This window comes from Oryctolagus cuniculus, chromosome 8 (genome assembly GCF_051225735.1).
Source record: "Oryctolagus cuniculus isolate XC-2025 breed Fujian yellow rabbit chromosome 8, ASM5122573v1, whole genome shotgun sequence".
Taxonomy (NCBI): domain Eukaryota; kingdom Metazoa; phylum Chordata; class Mammalia; order Lagomorpha; family Leporidae; genus Oryctolagus; species Oryctolagus cuniculus.
In genome coordinates, this window is record NC_142874.1 from 109638568 (window position 1) to 109660778 (window position 22211).

At 39.6% G+C, this 22211-nt stretch overlaps 1 protein-coding gene across 18 annotated transcripts in view; it reads right to left on the reverse strand.

Moving 5' to 3' along the window:
* WDFY3 (WD repeat and FYVE domain containing 3) overlaps positions 1–22211 on the reverse strand; it is a 307477-nt gene that overhangs the window by 210392 nt on the left and 74874 nt on the right. For all 18 annotated transcript variants that reach the window (XM_070047898.2, XM_089303127.1, XM_017347436.4 and 15 more), the window contains one exon: positions 20650–20749. The gene's annotated coding sequence lies outside the window, so the exon portion shown is untranslated. The remainder of the gene's footprint in view (positions 1–20649; positions 20750–22211) is intronic.

A 22211-nucleotide genomic window follows, 5' to 3' on the forward strand; every position in this document is an offset into this window, starting at 1 on the left:
TAACCTGAAGCACCGGCATCCCGTGGAGGCATCAGTTCAAGTCCCAGCTGCTTCACTTCCAATCCAGCTCCTCATTAATGCATCTGGAAAGGCAGCAGAAGCTGGCCCAAGTCCTTGAGCCACTGCAAGAGCTCAAGAGCTCAAGTCCTTAAGTCCTTGAGCTCCTGGCTCCTGGCTTCAGCCTGACCCAGCCCCGGCTGATGAACCATCTGGGGAGTGAACCAGCAGATGGAAGATCTCTCTCTAACTCTGTCTTTCAAATAAACACATTTTAAAAGGGGGGGTGTCGTAGGGGGGAAGCTCCTGAGGTAAATGTTCTGTGGTATAGCAGGTTAACTTGCTGTTTAGGACTCCCACATCCCATATAGGAGTGTAGGTTCAAGTCCCAGCAGCTCCACTTCCAATCCAGCTTCCTGCAAACACAAAAGTATTTGGATCCCTGCTACCCACATGGCAGATCTGAGTGAATTTCCTAGCTCCTGGATTTGGCCTGGTCCAGCTCTGGATGTTGCAGGAGTTTGGGGAATGAATCAGCAGATGGAAGATCTCTCTGGGCCACTGTGTCTTTCAAGATGCAAACAAACATATAAAAATAAATAAATAAAAACAAAGCTGCCAAACGAGCAAAACTGTACATAGACCTATTAATACAGTTGTTTTGCTTACATGTATGTTTCTGTAACTTTTTTTTTTTTTTCATTTCGTTCATACTCACACACACACACACACACACACACTGAAAAGCTAGGGATCAATTACAGGAAATTCTGGGTCACCTCCAGAAAGAAAGAGGGGGCAAAGTGAGGAGAAAGCACACAGGGAGATTCTGTAGTATTTATAATATTCTACTTCTTAGGTTCAATGGTAGGTACTACACTTCATAAACAGACAACTGAATTTTTCATTTAAGCCTTGTTCAAGTCCATGTTTTTATATAAGAGATGCTACTATTATAAATCTTGCTTCTTTATTTTTTTTTAACATACTCACACTCTGGTTAAACAGAACACTACATATATTTACTCTAATCTACCTTTCTGTTTCAGTTTGGATAATACCGTCTTCACTCATAAACTGAATGGACCATGGACACCATGGTGCTTATCTGATAGAAAATAACATACCCCTGTGAATTGTTTTCTTAAAACTATGGAATCAGAAAAAACACCCTGTTAATTCTTCATCACAAACATACAATAAAGATAAATAAGTAAGACAGTACAGTTCTTACTCAACACACTTTCCAAGGAAGGGAGCTCTCTCTTAGGTAAATATTCTCCCATTCCCTAGGCCTCTTTCCTCAGCCTGTCAGATCCTTTTATTTTGAGGGTTGAATTCAAGTGTCACTTTGTTTCTCCAAGGAACAATGTATTTGCCTTCTAACTAAAATATGATTTTTAGGATCACAAAATAAAAACCTGATCTTAAAGATCTGATTTTATTTGTTTCTATTTGAATGTATATACATTTGTACAGTAGCCTTCATAATTATGAAGCATGTGAAAACACATTATCTCAACCAATCTTTAAAACATTCCTTTAGGAAAGGTGGTTCATTAATGAGAGGCGACTTGCCCTAATTGTTAATAAGCAGCATAAATGGAACTTGAAAGTCATGCCTCTGACAGCTCTTTGCTCTGACAATGTTCATTTATTCTGTTTGTCTCTGCCATCATCTCACGTCACTTATATTCCTTCTCGTCCTTAGAAAAGCGTGCTCTGAGCACCCACCCTGAGCCCTCCACCAGGGCTATGTAAAGTCAACAGCCAGTCACCTAGTCTGAGGTTATTTCCCAACCTGTTACAGGGAGAGTAAAAACACCTTAGGATTTATGGAGGTTATCTCCAGTGGCCACTCAGCCACTATTCCTCATAAATCAATCGAGGGTCAGCTCACTGACCTGTCTTTATATATAAATATATGCAACTTCTTAGTATTTGGCAAGGTACCTGACACAATAGAATGCTGACTATATGTACACATTCGATGGACACTGCAGAGAGAAACAGATGAGTACAACAGGGCAGAGAATCTTTTGCACCAATTACTATCTTCAAATTATTTTACACGTGTGTATACAATCTGATCTTCACTCACTTAATAGTGGTATATGAGAAAATTTAGAAAACTTAGGAAGCTCTAAAAGAAGGACACATTAAGATATAAAAAGTGATATTAATATGAGTATCGAGAACACAAAAATTACTTGTTAATGCACTTAAATCCTTTGCTGATCAGAGTATTATTTACCTCATCATTTTTGCAGTGTGCATTCTACAAATGCAATAAACAAGTGTATATTCTCACAGCAGGGGGCATATTCTCACTAAAGGAGTTGAGGGATGGAAGTTGAAGAGTAGATGGGCAGAAAGAAGGGAGAGGAAAGAAAATGATTTCTCTGTGCCCTGCCATCACACTAAAACAAGAGTGATGACCAGAAAAAGTCACATCCCAGTTGCATCATTTCACTTTGTATCACATGTAGCCTATCTAAAAAATGCCTTTGGGAAAGAATGAAAGGCTATTCTTACCAGTTAGTCATCTAGTATATTTTGTAAAACCACTGGACATATTGAAACTGTTAAATATAGTACCTTTATAATTTCTGGGGCAATAAGCTACTAAAGGAAATAATTTTGCAAAGTATAAATCAGTTTACAATATTTTTCTCCTAAGACTCTCATCTTCCTCTGTGAAGTAATGCCATGTAATAAAAAAATAAATAAAACACTACCTTGGATAAACTGCTACAGACCTCCTGTAAGTGGAGAATTAATGTTTCCTATTTTACTTATTTTTTTAATGTTCCATAATGAAGTCTGACTATCTAGAGAAGCACTGTCTTTTACTTCAGGCCTGGAAGATCAATTCTACACAGCTGTTGTTGTCATTTTGCTTCTTTTACTGCTTACAATTATCAGCTCCACTAGACTTGTGGAAAGGGGCAAAAGCCTTTTAACTGAAAACCAGTTTAAATATTTGCTAGCAAGTTTAGCATTTGGAGGTTAAAATTAATTTATAACTGCTAACTCTAATTATCTAGGTTTTTTTTTTTAAGTCAAAGGGTTACAAAGAAAATATGAGCTATAGGAAATAAATTTTTCTGCACAAAGTATATAAACTTAAGTTTTATTTTGTCACCTAACTCCCCTCCTGGAAAGCACATGTAACATTCTATTTAATGATCAAAATAAAATAAATAAGTGTGTTTGAAGTTTCTCAAAATTATAGACTAAAAATTACAATTTGAGTTAAACTAAATTTCCTAGGTAGAGAACAGACATCAAAGACTTGAGATTTAAGAAATTACAGATTACTTTTTAGGCTTTTTTTCTTTTTTCAATGAAATTACACCAAATAAAGTGATTATAGACTAAACTGAGTCACTCCAAGATATCCTAGTTGGTCTTTGTTTATATATACAATTAAGTACCTAGTAGAATACACACTAATTCACTAAAACTACTTAAGCTACACCAACCTAAAATTTCTTGAAATACAGACATACTTTCCCAAAGACAACTTATTCCTAAAATGAAACTTACAACTTACCCAGATTTTTAAAAAATCTTCACCTGTCTTAACTTTTCAATAATTTTAAATTTTCCATCCCTTTAACAGAATACTCTCGATTCTATGTACACTGCATATACTCTAAGAGTCAGAAAAGGTAACATAGTTAATATTTCAAACCCAGATTTCCCCTGAAAAGCAAAATTTAACATTTAAATAAAATGTTAAAAAAAAAAGACAAGGCAATTATACATAGCTACAGGTGTTCCTCAACTTACATTCCATAAGCCCCTCCTAAGTTGAAAATGTCCTAAGTTGCAAATTTATTAAATACACATAAACTATCCAATATCCTAATATGGCAACACAGTAAAAAGAATAACAATCATTTGCCTTGGTGAGCACTTGGTTGACAAGCAGCTGGGCTCACAGCAATCACCCAGCATTGCGGGAGATGACTGCACTGCACCACCCAGCTCAGGAAAAGATCCACATTCAAAGTTCAAGCTACGTATCCCAGTAACTGCACATTGTGTTTGTACCATTGTAAAGTTGAGAAATTATTAGTTACAATATCGTAACACAGGAACCATCTGTAGATTTAAATAAAATGGTTAAGAATTATAATACAGTTATATTTAAAGAATGTATTATAAAACTATCAAGAAGTTTTAAGACATATGTTTCAAGGATGACAATGGTTGGTACTGAAAGTGTTAACCAATATAAACATACTTAAAGAAGACAGGCAGGAACAACGGTCACAATGACCATGAAACTTAAAAAAAAGTAGTTTTAAATTTTATTTATTTATTTAGTTTTATTTGAAAGGCAAAGAGACAAAGAGAGAGGCAGACAGATAGACAGTAATTTTTTGTCGACTGGTTAATTTCCAAAATGCCTGCAACAGCAAGGGCTGGGCCAGACCAAAACCAGGAGCCAGGAATTCAATCCAAGCCTCCCACATGGTGGCAAGGACACAAGTAGTTGAACCATCACTGTTGTCTTCCAGGGTGCACATTAGTAGGAAGCAAGAATTAGAAGCTGAGGAGCCAGAGTTTGAATCCATGCACAGAGATACAGGATGCAGGCATTTTAATCAGCATCTTAGCCACTGTGCCAAGCATCTACCCCAAATTATGTAATTTACCAAACCATGGTAATAGAAACTGTGGCAGATGGATGAGTGTTCAGACACAGATTTACATATGGATTGGGAACCTACCATACGATAAAGGCCACAGAAAAGAGTATATAACTATTATGTAGCTGGAACTGAGAAATTAACTCACTAATTTTAGAATAAAATTAAAATAGACTCCTACCTAAAGCCACATATAAAGGTGAGAAAATGGATGAGGCTATGTTTATGAATTAAGAACTTCTCTGAAGAAAAAAATTCAAATCCACCACATACAAAAATAAAATGATAAATGTACTTACCTTGAAATTAAGTATTTTGAGGCATCAGGCCTAGCAGTTAAGATTTCCCCATATGGGCTGCCTGGTCATCTGTTCTAGATTCCTTAGGATGTGGGTCTTGGAGAGCAGCAGGTGATGGCTCAAGTAGCTGAGTCCCTGCCATCCAAATGGAGGACTGAATTGAGTTCCTGCCTCAATCAGCCCTGGACATTGTGGACATTTAGGGAGTGAACCAGCAGATGGGAGGGAGTTCATTCATCGTCTCTATTTCTCTCTCTCTCTCTTATTTACTTACTTATTTGAAAGGCAGATAGAGAGAGAGGGAGAGACAGAGAAAAGCTCTTCCATCCACTGGTTCACTCCGCAAATGGTCAAAACACAGTTCCAGGCTACACTAAAGCCAGGAACCAGGAACTCCATCCCAGTCTCTCACATGGGTGGCAGGCGCCCAAGCACTTGGGTCATCTTCCACTGCCTTCTCAGGTGCATTAGCAGGAAAAGCAGGGTACCTGGGACACAAACAGGTACTGTGATTTGGGATGCTGGCACCACAAGCAGCATCTCCACTTGATCTTAGCCAAAAGGCCGAGAAGCATTCACAAGCAGTGACTTAACCCACTATGTTACATACAGAGCCAGCCCCTCAAATTTTGGTTTACAGGGCTGACCGGCATTGTGGTACAGCAGGTTAAGCTGCTGCCTGTGATACTGCATCCCACTTAGGTGCCAGTTCAAGTTCTGGCTACTTCATTTCTGATCAAGCTCCCTGCTAATGCACCTGAGACAGCAAGGAAAGATGGCCCAAGTACTTTGGATCCTGCACCCACATGGGATTGCTGGATGAAGCTCCTGGCTTTGGCCTGGTCCAGCCTGAGCTGTTGAGGCCATCTGGGGAGTGAACCAGCAGATGCAAAATGTCTCTCTGTTTGTCTCTTCCTCTAATACTGCCTTTGAAATAAACAAATAAATCTTTTTTAAAAAAATAATATAAAGGGTAAAAAACACAATGTATGATTTCATTCAAAAATACTTTGGTTTAGGAAAGAACACTAAGAATCAACTAAAAAGAAAGACACAGGGCACGTGTTTGGTGTAGTGGTTAACAGGTCACTTGGGAAACTTCATCACATATCAGAGTAACTAGGTTCCACTCCCAGCTCCACCTCCAACTCCAGCTTCATGCCAATGCATTCTTTGGGAAGCAGCAAATGAATGCTCAAGTACTGGGGTCCCTGCTACTCATATGTGAGTTAAGTGCTCTTAGTTTTGGCCTGGCATAGCTCTGTCTGTTGGAGGCACTGGGGGAGTGAAGCAGCAGATGCAATTTCTCTCTCTCTCTCTCTCTCTCTCTCTGTCTTTCAAATAAGTAAAAAAAAAACAAAAACAAAAACAAAAACAAAACCAAGCTCAATTGGAGAAGATATTTGAAACATCCAAAACAGACAGAGATTAGAATTCAGAATTCACAGGGTCTGGCACTGCGGTATAAAGGGCTAAGCCTCTTCCAGCAGAGCTGGCATCAGTTCGTGTCCCAGCTGCTCCTCTTCCTATCTATCTCTCTATTTATGCCTGGAAAAGCAGTAGAGGACAGCCCAAGTGCTTGGGCCCCACACCCACAGGGGAGACCTGAAAGAAACTCCTGACTTTGAATCAGCTGAACTCTGGCTATTGTGACCTTTTGGGGAGTGAACCAGTAGATGGAAGATCTTTCAGTCTGTCTCCCCCTTTCTCAGTCTGTGGCTTTACCTCTCAAATAAATAAACAAAATCTTAGAAAAAAAAATTTAGAATTCACAAAGCATTCCCAAATCAACAAAAAAACAGAAACCCAACAGAAAAAAAAAAAGTGAACAAGCAACTCAGAAGCCATCAGACATAACAAGAAATGTTTTAATTAGTAATCAGAGAAAGGCAAATTAAAAATAAGGAAATACCACTGTTAGAATTTGGATAATAGATTGGGTATCTTCCCAAAGGCCCATGTATTAGGAGCTTGATCCACAAAGTCTTATGTTAAGGGTTAATGGATTAAGGGTGGACATTTGATCTACTTATGACTTCTAGGAAGTGAGCCCAGGGTAGGTCTTTAGGTCATTGGGGCATCCCCATGGAAGTTAGTTCTCATGAAAAGACTGGCCATTGAAGCCAAGTTTGGCCTAGCTTCTCTGCTTCCTGGCTTGCTATGTGATCCAGTCTCTGCATGTGTTCCACCATTCATCACTCTCATTGGACGCAAGACCAATGAGGCTGCCCAGAGTTTGCGAACTTCCAAAACCGTGAGCCAAAATAGTCCTCCTTCCTTCCTAAGAAGCTTCTCCCGTATACTTTAGCTCAAACAATGACAAACTGACTAATACTGACCCTTTACACCTGTTAGTGACAATCATAAAGCTGAAAAACCAACTGTGTTCTTAGACATGTCGCTAGTAACCATACACATGACCGACAGGCAAATGAACTGGTAGAGAATCTGAAGTCCAATCTTACATCCTGCTCCCAAGTATCTACCCTAACGAAACTCTCTCATAGGCAGGGATGTACAAGGATATTTACTGTACTATTATTTATGGTGTTAGGGCTTGGAGGCAACTAGAAGATCCATCACTGAGAAAGTGAACAGACAAATCAGGTTGTTACACAATCCTACATAGTCATATTTTATCTATTTCAGGAGCTTGAGTTGTAGCACAGTGGGTTAAACCACAACTTTGCTGGCATCCCATACTGGAGGCCAGTTTGAGTCCTGACTGCTCTACTTCTGATCCAGTTCCCTGCTAATGCACCTGGAAAGGTAGCAAAAGATGGCCAAAGTGCTTGGGCCACTGCCACCCATGTGGCAGACCTGGATGGAGTTCTAGGCTCCTGGATTCAGCTTAGCCCAGACCCAGATGAAGCAGCTGGTTGGAGAGTGAACCAGCGGATGGAAGTCCTCTATGTCTCACCCTCTCTCTCTGTCTTTCCCTCTGCAACTCTGCCTTTCAAATAAACACATGTTTTTGTTTTTGTTTTTGTTTTTTTAAAGTATATTCCACAAGCATTTAAGATGGATGGATAAATCTCAAAAACACAGTGATGGGTAAAAACTAGGAAATAGGATGAAATCCGTATTATCATACCTTTGTTTTTGAAAGAAAAAACATACACACACAAAACATTCTTCAAGCATACATACTAATGAAAGATAACACTGGGGCCTGCATTGTAGGGGCAGTGGTTCAGGTGTCCACTTCCAAACCAGCTCCCTACTAACAGGCCTGAGAAAAGAAGAAAAAGATGGTCCAAATAACCGGAGCCCCTGCCACCCATGTGGGAGACCTGGATGAAGCTCCTGGCTCCTGGCTTTGGCTTGGCCCAGCACTAGCCATTTTGGCCATCTGGGAGTGAACCAGCAGAATGGAAGAGCTCTCTTTCTCTGTCTCTCCCTCTCACTTTACAACTCTGACTTTCAAAATAAATAAATAAATATTTTTTAAAAAGATAACATTAAGTGCTTTAGAATGCCTATATCTATCCTTCATTAAATGTAGTTCTTTAAAGGAAATAATTAGTTTTCAGTACTTCAGAACTTAGTTAAATGGATCTCAACAAATCTGTTTTGTGTAAAAAGAATATATTAGGTAACTGAAATTGAATATTTGAATATCAACCAGTTCATTTATTAAATCAATCTTAACTGGACCATATTTAAATCAGATTATTTCTAAAGTGATTCATAGCTACTTCTCAATGTAGCCTTTTTTACTGTTTTTAATACTCCGTCTGACACTAAAAAGTTGCCCTTAAAAAACTGTATCTGCTCAGCAAGTAACAATTAAAAATTATATCCACAGGAATGTTTAACTTTTTCATTTTTTTTAAAGATTTACTTATTTATTTGAAAGGCAGAGTTAGAGAGAGAGAGAGAGAGAGATCTTCCATCCACTGGTTCACTCCCCATATGGCTATAACATGGGTCTCCCACGTGGGTGCAGGGGCCCTAGCAGTTGGATAATCTTCCAGGTGTATTAAAAGGGAGCTGGGTCAGAAGTAGAGCAGCCAGGACTCAAACTGGCATGAAATGCAATGCCGGCACTGCAGGCCACAGCTTTAACCTGCAGAGCCATAGCATCAGCCCCAATGTTTAAAAAAAAAAAAAAAAAAGTATGTGACTATTAGAATGCCACAAACAAAATAAATTCTGCATGGACTTCCCCACCCTCTTGGGAAGGAGGGACTGACTCTCAGCCAGTGGTGATAACTTAGCAAACAGAATTTGGCTCAGAGAGAGAAGAGCCAGACCAGACAACTTCCCTCAGATCCAGAAGGAATTCTGGCATCAAGCAGAAACAGGAAATAAAACTTTTTAACATCAAAATAAATTGTATCTTTTAATGACAGAATAAATCAGAGCTTCGTCCAATCTTCAGCCAAGCCTTCTCATGATCTCCAACAACAAAAAAGTCATATTGGGAGTCCAAAGATAGTTTCGCAGTGTTCAATAGCTAGATTTGGCTTTTAACAAGAAAGTAACTTCCTGTTAGTATTTTGGAGTCCTAATACTGTTGGCCACGCTTTCTATGGCCATATAATAAGAACTGTTGTCCAGAATGATGATTTTTACACTATAATATCCTTAATCACAAGTAGTTTCTCGAGTGTGCCATTATGGTAGGTAGGACCTTGGAAAACAGTGGTGAGTATCAGTAACAACCAGCACATGTGGCATAAAATTTACCATTTGCCAGGAAGTGATAGTTCACTTAAGACAGCCTTGATGTCTAACCTCATGGTGTTTACTGTGTGGGTGGCAGCAAATGTAATGAGGGCAGATAGAGCTGATGAATGTTTTATCAGGGAAACACAATGAGGACTGGGGGGAAGTTTAGTAAGGAAACCTCATCCAGCTGCAGACAGGCAGGGCTGTGGGGAGAAAGAGAATCAAGAAAGACATGTACATTTTAAATTCAAAAGATTTGCAACAATAAAGAAAACAAATAATGGGTTTCACTGGCCTTTCCTCAGACCATTCCAATCAATCAGGTTCTGCAGCTTTGTTTTCTGAATATGTTAATCTATACATATCAGCTTTTCTGCTCATTGGCTTATATCAGTTTTTCCAAATGGAAAACACCAGCCTTCCTACCCTTGAATCATTTCAAGAGTCTAAAGGGACAGCATCAGCAATTAGTAGCCAGGGTTGGAGTTAATCCCTAAGGAACTCTGGTTTCCTGCCTCTGCGTCAGATTTCGTCTAGGAAATACAAACGTAAATCCAGTCACGTATGATGTTAGGTATTTTCCACAGAAATTTATTTATTTCCTACTACAACAAGGGCAAATACAATGCCCACTTTAGAGATGAAGAAACTGAAGCTCAGAAGATTAAAGCAACTTTCCAAAAAGATCCAGAACCACACTGGCTAACATTTGTATGCTAGACATACGCCTCCAAGTCCAGTGCTCTAAGTAAATGGAAGGCTGCCTCTTGTCTGTACTGAGTAAGTACTAAGGAAAGCAATGACGGTTTTATTTTCTAGCTGTTCTCAACAAAGACGGTGTTATTGTTCTTCCTTAAAACATCTGGACAAAATTATTAAGTATTTTTGTCCTCAAGAACTTAAAAAAATATCCCCACAAAATCCACATTTACTTTGCATATCTTCTACTAAGGGTGGAACCAAACTGGTAGCAAGAAATGACTCATGAATAATATGTTGGCAGAGAACTCTTAGTATCCCTAGGCACATCTGACACATAAGGAAGGTCACATACACCTAACTACATTTTCCTTTCCTTTGAGGGTTTCCAGTTCTTTAGTTTACATCTTCCCCTATCTTAATACCAGCCCTCAACCCCAAACAGGGAATCATATTCAGAATAGTCAGGAAATAATTTCCTGGCAGAATCTGTCAAAGGAAAATACAAATAAAAGCCTGTTCCTATTAATTAAGCACAATAATATATTATATAATTAAATAAGTTCTGAGCAATTCCTTCATTAATGAAAAAACAAATGGAAATAACAACCTTGGGAAAAACTCAGTTCAACAGTAACAATTTACCATATTTATTCAGTGAATAAAATATTTTTACATTACTCATTTAATATACTTCTATAGTAATACTTTTATATTACTTTATGCAATGATCACTTTTGATTTTAAAAAAGGTGTCCTGAAATATTTTCCTTGCATATTCATTATAAATGTAAATACAAAACTTTCTGCCTTAATTATTAATTCTGTTTACTTGTTTAGACTAAGTTGAGTGGCACAGTAGATCCAGCTCACACCAGCTCCCTAATGAAAAAATTTTCAGAAATCTTGGAGACTCCACTGTGAAACTATTAATAGCTTGAAAGCAACCAAAGTGCAAGTATTTATACTACAGCATCATCAAATACTAAAACTCATGGCTTCTTGTTCCTAGATAGCCAGTTACTATAAACTTGTTGGTATACCACTGTGCATGTCAACCTAGCACCTCAGAAGTTCATATTTTATTGACTTCATTATGTTTCTTCTTTTTCTTTGTAGGTACTGATTTCATACTTATCATTTGTTTCAAAGGTCTGGCCTTGAAAATATTTAGACTTAACTTCAAAGAGTTAAGATAGTATGACTCAGGATCTAAATTAAAAATACTCTTTCACCAAAATATTCTCATAGGACATGTATCCCTAGATCTTTATCTAATTGGCCTTACACACTCTGCTGCTTTAAAGGCAACGTCTCTATTCTTTGTCTGATTGCTGCAAGCAAATTTTCATTCTATCCCATGAATATTTTGCCAGAAGCTTGTACAAGTGTTCCTCATAAAACATAAACATATATATCAATACTAACACTTCTAGTCTTTTGTCTGAAAATGTGATATATTGTATTATGTTGTAAATTTACCTCTTACAGTTAACTATGAAAAAATATAATGCAAAAACTAGGGGATAAGATTAATATCCTTTTATGGAAGAAACCAAGATAAGGGAAATAAGTGAAGCAGAATGTTTAAAATTGTCTCAATATGTGATTTAAAAGAAAAAAAAAAAAAAAACCTCCTGTCAGATCCATCGACTCCTGCATTAGAGATGAGCAGCAGACCAGCAGAGCAGGAAAGCGCAGGGAAAGGGTTCCAGAGGCAGGCACACATGAGCTTTAAACTCTGTCCCTTCCACTACCTGTGCGCCCTCAGGAAGAGTAAATCAAATCACCCTAAATCACATGTTTCCTCAACTGTAAAAGGGAAATAGCTAGAGAAGTGGCTTTACAGAGCTGTAAGAGAGGAATGTCAGAAAGCAAGGGATGTGACCACCATGGGCAGGAGACCATGTCTAGTTGTAACTAGTTAGTTACAGATAACCAACCACTAACACTGAATTTGAATTTTCAAAAAATCATTTAAGTGAAAGAAGAGGCCATATGTTCCAAACACTTATAACCAATGTATGATAAATGTGGTAGGGGCTGGGGTCCAATCCAATCATTCCTGCTTCTGTAACGTGCCTTCATACATTATGGAGGCAAACTAGCAGGCCTTCCAGAGTCTCCTACCCAAACAGGTTCACACTGCAATTGCAGGTCAGCCCTACCAAACTTGCTTGCCCACACTGAAAGGCAGAAGTGAGACAGAGACTGCATGTCAATGACATACATACATTATTTAGTTGCAGTGGTAGACAGATGCCAGTACCTAGAAATTACCTTGCTGGTCATTGGGAGGCAGGGTGTGTAATGTCCATTTAAATGATCATAGTATTTGCAGCATGGCTGTAGAATAAGCAGCAGTCAAGATAGCTTCCTGGAATGGCACTAAGAGTGTGTGTTCTAGAACAGATTTTGGCCAACTTCTTCTCTTAAGGAACAGATAATAAATGTTTTGCCATGTGGTTTCTGTTACAACTATTTAACACTGTCACTGCAGTATGAAAGCAGTCACAGACAATAGGTAAATGAATATGTATGGCTGTGTTCCAATAAAACTTCACGTAGGAACACTGAAACATGGATAATTTTTAGGTGCCACAAAACATTATTCTTTTCATTTTTAAAAATACTTAAAAATACAAAACCCATTCTATGCTCAGGGGACACAAGCAATAATCAGCTGGATCTTACCAGTAATGGGGCTGCCACAGTGGGTTAAAGCCTTGGCCTGAAGTGCCAGCATCCCATATGGGCGCCGGTTCTAGCCCCAGTTGCTCCTCTTCCTATCCGGCTCTCTGCTGTGGCCTGGGAAAGCAGTAGAAGATGGCCCAAATCCTTGGGCCCCTGCACCCGTGTGGGAGACCAGGAAGAAGCTCCTGGCTCCTGGCTTTGGATTGGTGCAGTTCCAACCGTTGCAGCCAGCTGGGGAGTGAACCAGCGGATGGAAGACCTCTCTCTCTGTCTCTACTTCTCTCTGTAGCTCTGTCTTTCAAATAAATAAAATAAATCTTTAAAAAAAAAAGATCTTAACCAGTAACACTCAATCTGCCCACCCCTACAATAGTCTCCTGAATCACACACAGAGCTGCCTCACTGAACTCCTTCCAGCTGGTGCATGCAGAGATGTTCTTAAAAGTTCAACCAGCAGCCCAACATCTTTGCTCCACACCTTTCTCCCCTCCATGATTCTATAAGCCATTAACACCCCATAGTCAATATCTTGCTGCTAAAACTGCCTAGAATGGATTGTGTTCTAACTAAATCCTTACTGATTCACAGTGCTAAGATACACAAGTATTTTTTCTTCAAAAAAATCACCTTTATCTAGCAACTATCTTTTAGGTATACACTGTAGAGTATTTATTTACAACTTAAGCACATGACTTTAAAATATTCAACAGAATATTTAATAGACTAGTAATAGACTGCTTAATTATAATTTATTTCAAATTAGGCAACAAACCACCTGATCCAAAAGAATGTTCAAAGCAGAATACCACAAAAATAAAAAAAAACCTCCTGATTAATAATTTGAAAGTACTTACTATGTAACAACCACAAAAACGTAAAATTATATCAGGGAAAAGGGAAACTGTCCACCCCTTCCGTGACTAAGGGACCTGCATTAAATTAGAGTGAGGGGTTAGCATTGTGGTGCAACAGGTTAAGCCTCTGCCTGTGTCACTAGCATTCCCTATTGGAACACCTATTCTCATCCTGGCACCTCCGCTTCCAATCCAGCTCCCTGTTAATGCGCCTGGGAAAGCAGCTGGAGATGGCCCCAGTGCTTGGACCTCTGTCACCCACTTAGGAGACTCAGATGAAGCTCCTGGCTCCTGGCTTTGGCCTGGACCAGCCCCAGCTGTTATGGCCATTTGAGGAGCGAACCAGCAGATGGAAGATTCTGTCTCTACCTTTCTGTCACTCTGCCTTTCAAATAAACAAATAAATCTTTAAAATAAAATTTAAATAAAAAATATCAGAGTAAAAAAGCAGACAACAGAGACCTGAATGGAGATTCTGAACTGGGGAACTCTAATTTCTTGTGTCTTCAGCAGAGCATAACTGTATCTCTGAAGTCTATGCTGGCTCTAGAATATCTTAACAAGTACATTAGCTATTGCATAATTTCAGGGCACCAGGATCATTTCCCCCCCCCCCTTTTTTTTTTAAGATTTATTTACTTATTTGAAAGGCAGAGAGAAGGAGAGAGAGAGAGAGAGAGTTCTTCCATCCACTGGTTGACTCCCCAAATGGCCACAACTGAGTCTAGGCCAGGTCAAAGCCAGGAGCCAGGAGTTTCTTCCAGGTCTCCCATGTGGGTACAGGGGTCCGAGCACATGGGCCACCCTCCACTGTTTTCCCAGGAGCATTAGCAGGGAGGTGGATGGAAGTAGAGCAGCCGGGCTCAAACCAACACCAATATGAGATGCCTGCGCTGCGCACCATGGCTTTAACCCACTGTACCACAGCACCTGCCCTGAAAATTTTACTTTTAATTATACATATTTATGGAGTATCATATGATTTTTGAATACATGGATACAATTCATGTTAAAATTGGGATAAACATATCTATTTCCTCAAACATTTATCATTTCTCTATGGTGAAAACATTCAAAATTCCTTCTTCCAGCGTTTGGTTTTTTAGAAACACGCATACTGTATTATTGTTATACAGTCATTCTTTTGTGCAATAGAACCCAGAGGGTTATTTTTTTTTCTCTTATCTAACTCTATCTTAATAACCATTACTGACCTTTAAATGTCATTATTTTTATGGTTATTTTACATGAATCAGTATTCAAATAAGAAACATTTGTTGTTATTTGGTGATAACATCATTTAAGTCTGTTAACTTAGGTCTCTTGATTGATACCAGTATAGGAATTCTGGGCTGTTTAATGGTTTATTCAACAAATATTTATCAAGTGACCACTGTGTCCCTGGCAGTGTATGAGATTCTAGGGACAAAGAGGGAGAATAGAAGCCTACTAAGGAGTGTGTCCTTTTGGAACTTACATGCTAGTGAGGAGGAGGAAAAAAGCAAAGAAATCAGAAATCTATGTCTGGTGGTAAAATGGCTACAAAGAGAACCTAAGTAAGTTCTGAAAACAAATGTGGGGCTGGCGCTGAAGTGTACCAGGTAAAGCTGCTGCCTGCATTGCTGTTATCCCATATGGGCGCCGGTTCAAGTCCTGGCTGCTCCACTTCTGCTCTAGCTCTCTGTTTTGGCCTGGGAAAACAATAAAAGATGGCCCAAGTCCTTGGGCCCCTGTACCTGTGTGGGAGACACAGAGGAAGCTCCTGGCTCCTGCTTCGGATCAGCACAGCTCCGGCTGTTGTGGCCATTTGGGGAGTGAACCAGTGGACAGAAGACCTCTCTCTCTCTCTGTCTCTCTGTGTGTCTCTCTCTCTGCCTCTGCCTCTCTGTTAATTCTGCCTTTCAAGTAAATAAATACATCTTTAAAAAAAAAAAGAACTTCTGTTTAAAAAAAATAAATGTTCCCAGGGTTGCTGTTTCAGGCTGCATGGCCAAGGAAAGCTTCTCTGATGATTTTAACACCGGAACAGAAACCTGAACAAATGAGGGCACAATTAAGAATTTCTTGGGGAAGAAAATTCCAAGCTGAGGGGCAAGCAAAACCAAAGGCTGAAGGTAAGACTGCTTGGCATGGTGGAAGAGCTGCAATGAAGCCAGAATCGCTGACGCAGAGAGAGAGAAAGGGGAAAGCGGTGTCAACTGTCGGCAATGCCACGCAGCGCTTTCTTCTCTTCAGATGATGATGCCAGGGTAACAGCAGGCTACACCATCTCCTCTACTGTCACTTCTTCCCACCGACAAAGAAACTGCACCTGTGTCTTTTCCTGCAGCCTCACCTTGCATGAGATTATGTATCCGGATGCCACCCCAGGAGAGAGCTCTGTGCTATTTTTAAGATCTGAAGATATTTGCATACTTCCTCAATGTGTTCAAAAGCTCACAGTGTATCTTAGTTCTTGGTGTCTGCGTCTTGGATTTGTGGTTTTCTTATTTCACTAATTTTAAATTATTTCTTCCCTATTGTTTATTCTTTCAGTTATATACAGTTAGTATTAGGGAGAAGAATATTATAGAGATGCTTTCACTCAACCATCTTTAACCATCTCCTTATCTGTTGTAGATAAGTTTAGAGTAGGTACATATATAGAAAATAGAACCTAAATATCCCACCCTCTAGATTTCCTTATTTGAAAATTTAGGAAATTCTAGTCTACCTAAAATAACAGAATATATATTAAGTAAATATAGTATTACTACATTGAAAAACATGTGATAAAGGATACCGTGGTTTTTAAGTAATACTCAAATTATCTTCTAATTGCTATATAAGTGATTTGCATGAAAAGAATTCTGCATCATCTAAAGGCATTTTAAAAAATGTTATTAGCTCTTTTAAATGTGTGAATATTATCTTTAGTCTCAGTTATACAAGCAACTTGGTAAACCACTTTGTCACAAATGTAAAATTTAGTTTAGCTCATACTAAATTATCAAAAATAGTGATTAAAAGCAAGAATGCAAAGAAAATTCCAAGATGGCGCATTAGGGAATGACATACTGTACCAGGCTAGGGATAAAGAGTAAAAAAAAAAGTGTAGGAAGTGCTCTCTCAGGAAAATTGGAGAGAAAATCACATGGGAAATCCTACAAGAGGAAGAGGAATGCTGTGGATCTGTGTGGAGGGTGTGGACATGCAGCAGAAACAAGAACACTATGGAAAACCATAGAATCTGAGAGCTGGAGCAGGTGAGATTTTGGAGGTGGAGGTGAGACTGGAGCGCAGCAGCCCGTGGTGATACAGCCAGAGGGAGAGCATGCCATGAGTCTGGTTGGGAGCCCTGGGGGCTAGCAGTTGCTAGTGGTTGTCTGCGGAACCAGTGGAAGTAGAGGGGGCATGTTTATCTCGTCCCAATTTCTCCACAGCAGTACCCGTTGCCCAGTTGAGAAAGGGCAGGCATCATTTTGGGTTTGGGTGGGAGCTACAGAAGATTTGTGCACACCCACAGCAACTGGCTGGGACAGGACACTGTCTTCTCAGCAGTACTGGTGGTAGTGGAGGAGAGAGAGCAACATTCAGCCCGTGGTTCGTATGTACACATATGATCCAGAGATTCTAGTGGAGCAAAAAAGCCACAGTCCCTACTGACTTTGAGCCTGGCAGGGAGGTGGTTGGGCAATGTAGCACAGTGAGGCCCCTACAGCCTCCCAGGATCAAGACGCTTGGGCGGAGCTGGCTCGGGGAATATCTGCCTCCCAGTTGACTGGACAGGCAGAGCAGAGTGAAACCTCTGCACCCAGTGACTGTGGGATCTTTGTGTGCTGACACCGTGGGGACTCAGTAGTTACCTGAGAAGGTGCAGGGTGTAGCTGGGTCTCAGGGCAATCACCGGGTGTGGCTCTATAAGCCCAGAGCTCCTTGGTTGCCCAGAGCAGATCATTATAGTGGGAATTGTGCTCACAGTGAGAACTACACAGATTCTTTGTGCAGTTCATACGGAGGCTCAGAACACACTGGAGCCTAATACCCAAGCATTGAGATCAACCATGCTCAACTTGGGTGTTACCCTGAATACTCACCCTACCCTGGAGCACTGACCAGAGCTCCCTGGCCACATCTACCACACACCTCTTGGTATTCACTGAAAGTGCAGATATTCCACTAAGCCATAGAGGCATGGCTCAAAGATAAAAGCCATCAGAGGAAAAAAAACACAAAAAATCAACTCCACAAATACCTAAAAACAAACATAGAAATTCAAGAAGCAAGAATAAGGAAGACACCATGACCCCCCCACCAAAGGAACACACAACATATCTTTTTTTTTTTTTTAATTTAATTTTATTTTTTTTGACAGGCAGAGTGGATAGTGAGAGAGAGACAGAGAGAAAGGTTTTCCTTTTGCCGTCGGTTCACCCTCCAATGGCCGCCACGGCTGGAGCACTGCGGCCGGCGCACCGTGATGATCCACAGGCAGGAGCCAGGTGCTTCTCCTGGTCTCCCATGGGGTGCAGGGCCCAAGCACTTGGGCCATCCTCCACTGCCTTTCCGGGCCACAGCAGAGAGCTGGCCTGGAAGAGGGGCAACCAGGACAGAATCTGGCGCCCCGACCGGGACTAGAACCCGGTGTGCCGGCGCCGCTAGGTGGAGGATTAGCCTATTGAGTCGCGGCGCCGGCCAACACACAACATTTCAATATTAGAATGTGAAGATTAAGAGATTGAGGAAATGCCGGAAATGGAGTTGAAAAAATTAATCATAGGATTACTCAAAAGCAATTTCAAATGTAATGTATTGGAGTAAAACAGACATTTGAGATTCAATGATTGTTTATAGCCCTTGGCTCTTCTGCTGAAGAACAGTGTTTTTGTTTTTCCTTTTTCTCTTCATATTATTTACTGAATTCTTTTACTTAGTGTAGTGTTAACTATATGCTCACTAAGTAAACTTAAAATAGATCTTTGTAAAAATTACCAGTGGGAATGGGAGAGGGAGGAGGAGGAAGGGTTAAGCGTGGGCATGAGGGAGGGTGGGTGCGAGCATCACCATGTTCCTGAATGTGTATATATGAAATATACGGGACTTGTATAACTTAAATAAAACTGAAAAAAAGCAAGGATGCAGGATGCAAAACACTGAATGTGTTCATTTTTATTGTGTATTTAGTAAAAATAATACATTTAACTACTCTTTATATAATAAGTGTTAGATAAATGGTACCTATTCTTTAGGTACTTGTGGTTAAGCCAGAAGATCTAACAGAAGCAATGTGACAAACTATAATAAACAATAACACCCGTGAACAAAGTGTGATGGCAACATGGGGAAGAGGCAGTTAGCTAACAATAGAAAGGATAATATCGAAGTAAACACCTTAGAAACTGAGCACATGTTCATTTGGCTGACACTGGACTGGACTGGACCCTATTTCTAGCAAACAGACTGTATGCATACAGAAGCACAAGATAGCCTGCTGAGTCCTCCAATAAAGAACACTGAGTGAATGTGAATATAGGGAAAAGCTGGAGATGAGGCTTGCACAGAGACACACAGGCAGATCATAAAAGGCCTTACATGCTAGGGTATCAACAAATTCCTGTTTAGCAGGTAATACATATTTAGTACACATTTCTATACATAGTGTGAAATGTGAGGTGCATGTATTGTTTTTAAAGAATTTTTTTTTGAGATTTATTTGTTTGAAAGATAGAGTTACAGAGAGAGACAGATGGTTCACTCCCCAGACACTCCACAAATGGCTACAAAGGCCAAGGCTGGGATAGGCTGAAATCAGGAGCCAGAAGATTCATATGGGTCCCCTATCTGGGCAGCAGGGACCCAAGCACTTAGGCCATCTTCCACCATCTTCCACTGCCTTCCCAGGCTCATCAGCTGGGAACTGGATCTGAATCCCTTGGTCAGCGGCTCAACATACTATACCACAATGCAGGACCCCAGAATGCATGTACGGTAATGATGCTTCAGGGACAAAAGCAGTGTCAGAGGAAATTGGGGTTAGGGTAGCGTCCAGTAGTACGAGAGAACAGAAGCAACACAGAATTAACAATGTAGGGACTGTGAATTTTGAAGAGTACTCAAAATTCCAGCTCAGGTCACAGAAGAATAACAATACCATTAGCTGAGTTACAAAGAAGAGTAAAAGAGTAAAAATGAATGTGAAGGATAAAAACAGACCCATCCGACAATAGTGAAATAAGAGGTAGAAAAATACAAAGCAAAATGAAAAACCAGAAGTTGGGTTCATGGGAGGAACAGCTGATGTATGTACTTAAATAGCATAACCAAAGCAAGCAGAAACTCTCAACTTCAAGAACTATGAAACTGTAATTGTGGTTTTTCCAAATTAAAGAAAAACTACATACATATTTATCAAAAATTTAAAAGCACTTTTAACCATTGAAAAAATTTTTTCACAGTAAAGGCAGATTTCCCACCAGAAGGATCTAGTTCCCCTCCACAAAGCCATATTACTAATTTTTTAATATCTATTTGAAGATATGCAAAATGTATATAAACATTTAGGTGTATATAATATACATCCTCCTTTAAGTAGCATATTGAAAAATAATTTGCAACAGGATACATTTTGTGTTTACTAATATTAATTTAGTAAATTTATAATGGTAGCAATACAAATCAAGTAAATTTAAAAAGCCATTGAACTCACAATTTACAATTTTAATTTACCAATTAATTAAATGGTAGTAAAGATGAAAATCAACATCCAACTAATATCTTTTCCCGTGCACTGACCTTTAAAGTATTCCTTGGATAACGGGTTCTGAATGTGTCAGCACAACAGGGCCCATTCCCCTGATGGTAACTTACTCAAGACTTGAAATCTGGGCTCCAACTAGAAAGAGGAAAAAAAAGACTGTGAATTAGTCTCTAATTCAGAATAGTTACTCCACATAAGTAGCCCAAGTCTACCAATTATCCACATGTGAGGGGTTTTCAACCCTGGTTGGACAATGGGATCAACCAAGGAGCTTTAAGCCATATTGTGATGCCCAGAACCTACTTCATTCAAATCACAATCTCTGGGGGTGGAGCCCGGGCATGGTTTTAACAAGTTTCCAGTATACTCTAATGTGTATCTAGAATTGATACCACTGCCACAGAAACGTTAAGAAAGGATTTTATGACAGCCACTCACAAACTTTTATCTTGTCATTAATAATATTCAAATATGGGAAATGTATTTTTAAAATACTTGAGCAAAGGTGACTAAATCACTGTAATGTTCCTAACACAGGACAAAGTCACACTGGAGACTCCGCCAAGCACCCTCAATAGATGCCACACTGCCTGGACAAATCATGATCCAAGACTCTGGATTCTGTATTACGGAAGAAACAGGATCAGACACTAGAGATTCCTTTAAATCTCCCCAAATTATAAGGGAGTTACAAACTTAGCAAAAACCAAACCTGTTCAAAAATTTAACTGATTGGCAAGATACAATCACTGCTCAACTGCAAAAATCAGAAGTCAGGTAAACAAATTAATCTCCTAACAAGAGGCATACAGAGACTTCTTTTACGGGGATTCTTTTTTTTTTTTTTTTTTTTTTAAGATTTGTTTATTTATTTATTTATTTGAGAGGCAGAGTTACAGACACAGAGTGGGGAGGCACAGAGAGAAGTCTTCCATTTGCTGGTTCACTCCTCAGATGGCCTCAATGGCCAGAGCTGGGCTGATCTGAAGCCAGGAGCCAGGAGCCAGGAGCTTCTTTTGGGTCTCCCATGCAGGTGCAGGGCCCCAGGCATTTGCATCATCTTCTATTGCTATCCCAGGCCATTAGCAGAGATCTGGATCAGAAGAGGAGCAGCTAGGACATGAACTGTTGCCCATATGGAATGCCGGCGCCTCAGGCAGAGACTTCATCTACTATGCCACAGCACAGGCTCCTTTTATGGGGATTCTAGCCTGTGGAGCATGGAAGAGCCTGTATTACTCAATATTACTGCTTGCTCTCTGTGATTACTTAAAATTTAATTCAAATTAATCTAAATATGCCAACTAAAAATTTGAATTCTTAATGATGCATTACCCATATCTGAAGTGTTCAACAGCTATAACTGGATAGCGACTACATATTAAGACAGAACCAATACAGAACATTTCAACTATAGTTGGAAGTTATATTGGACAGTACTGGCTTGGAGAAAAATAAACCCCTAAGACATCAGTAGGAAGTGATCTATGATTTCCATTTGATTCTCAAGAGAGATCCTATTCAACTTCCACACCAATCATTCAATTGCTAGTGCCCAAGTCTACAGAAAATAGGAGAGAGTTCATTTTTCAAATAC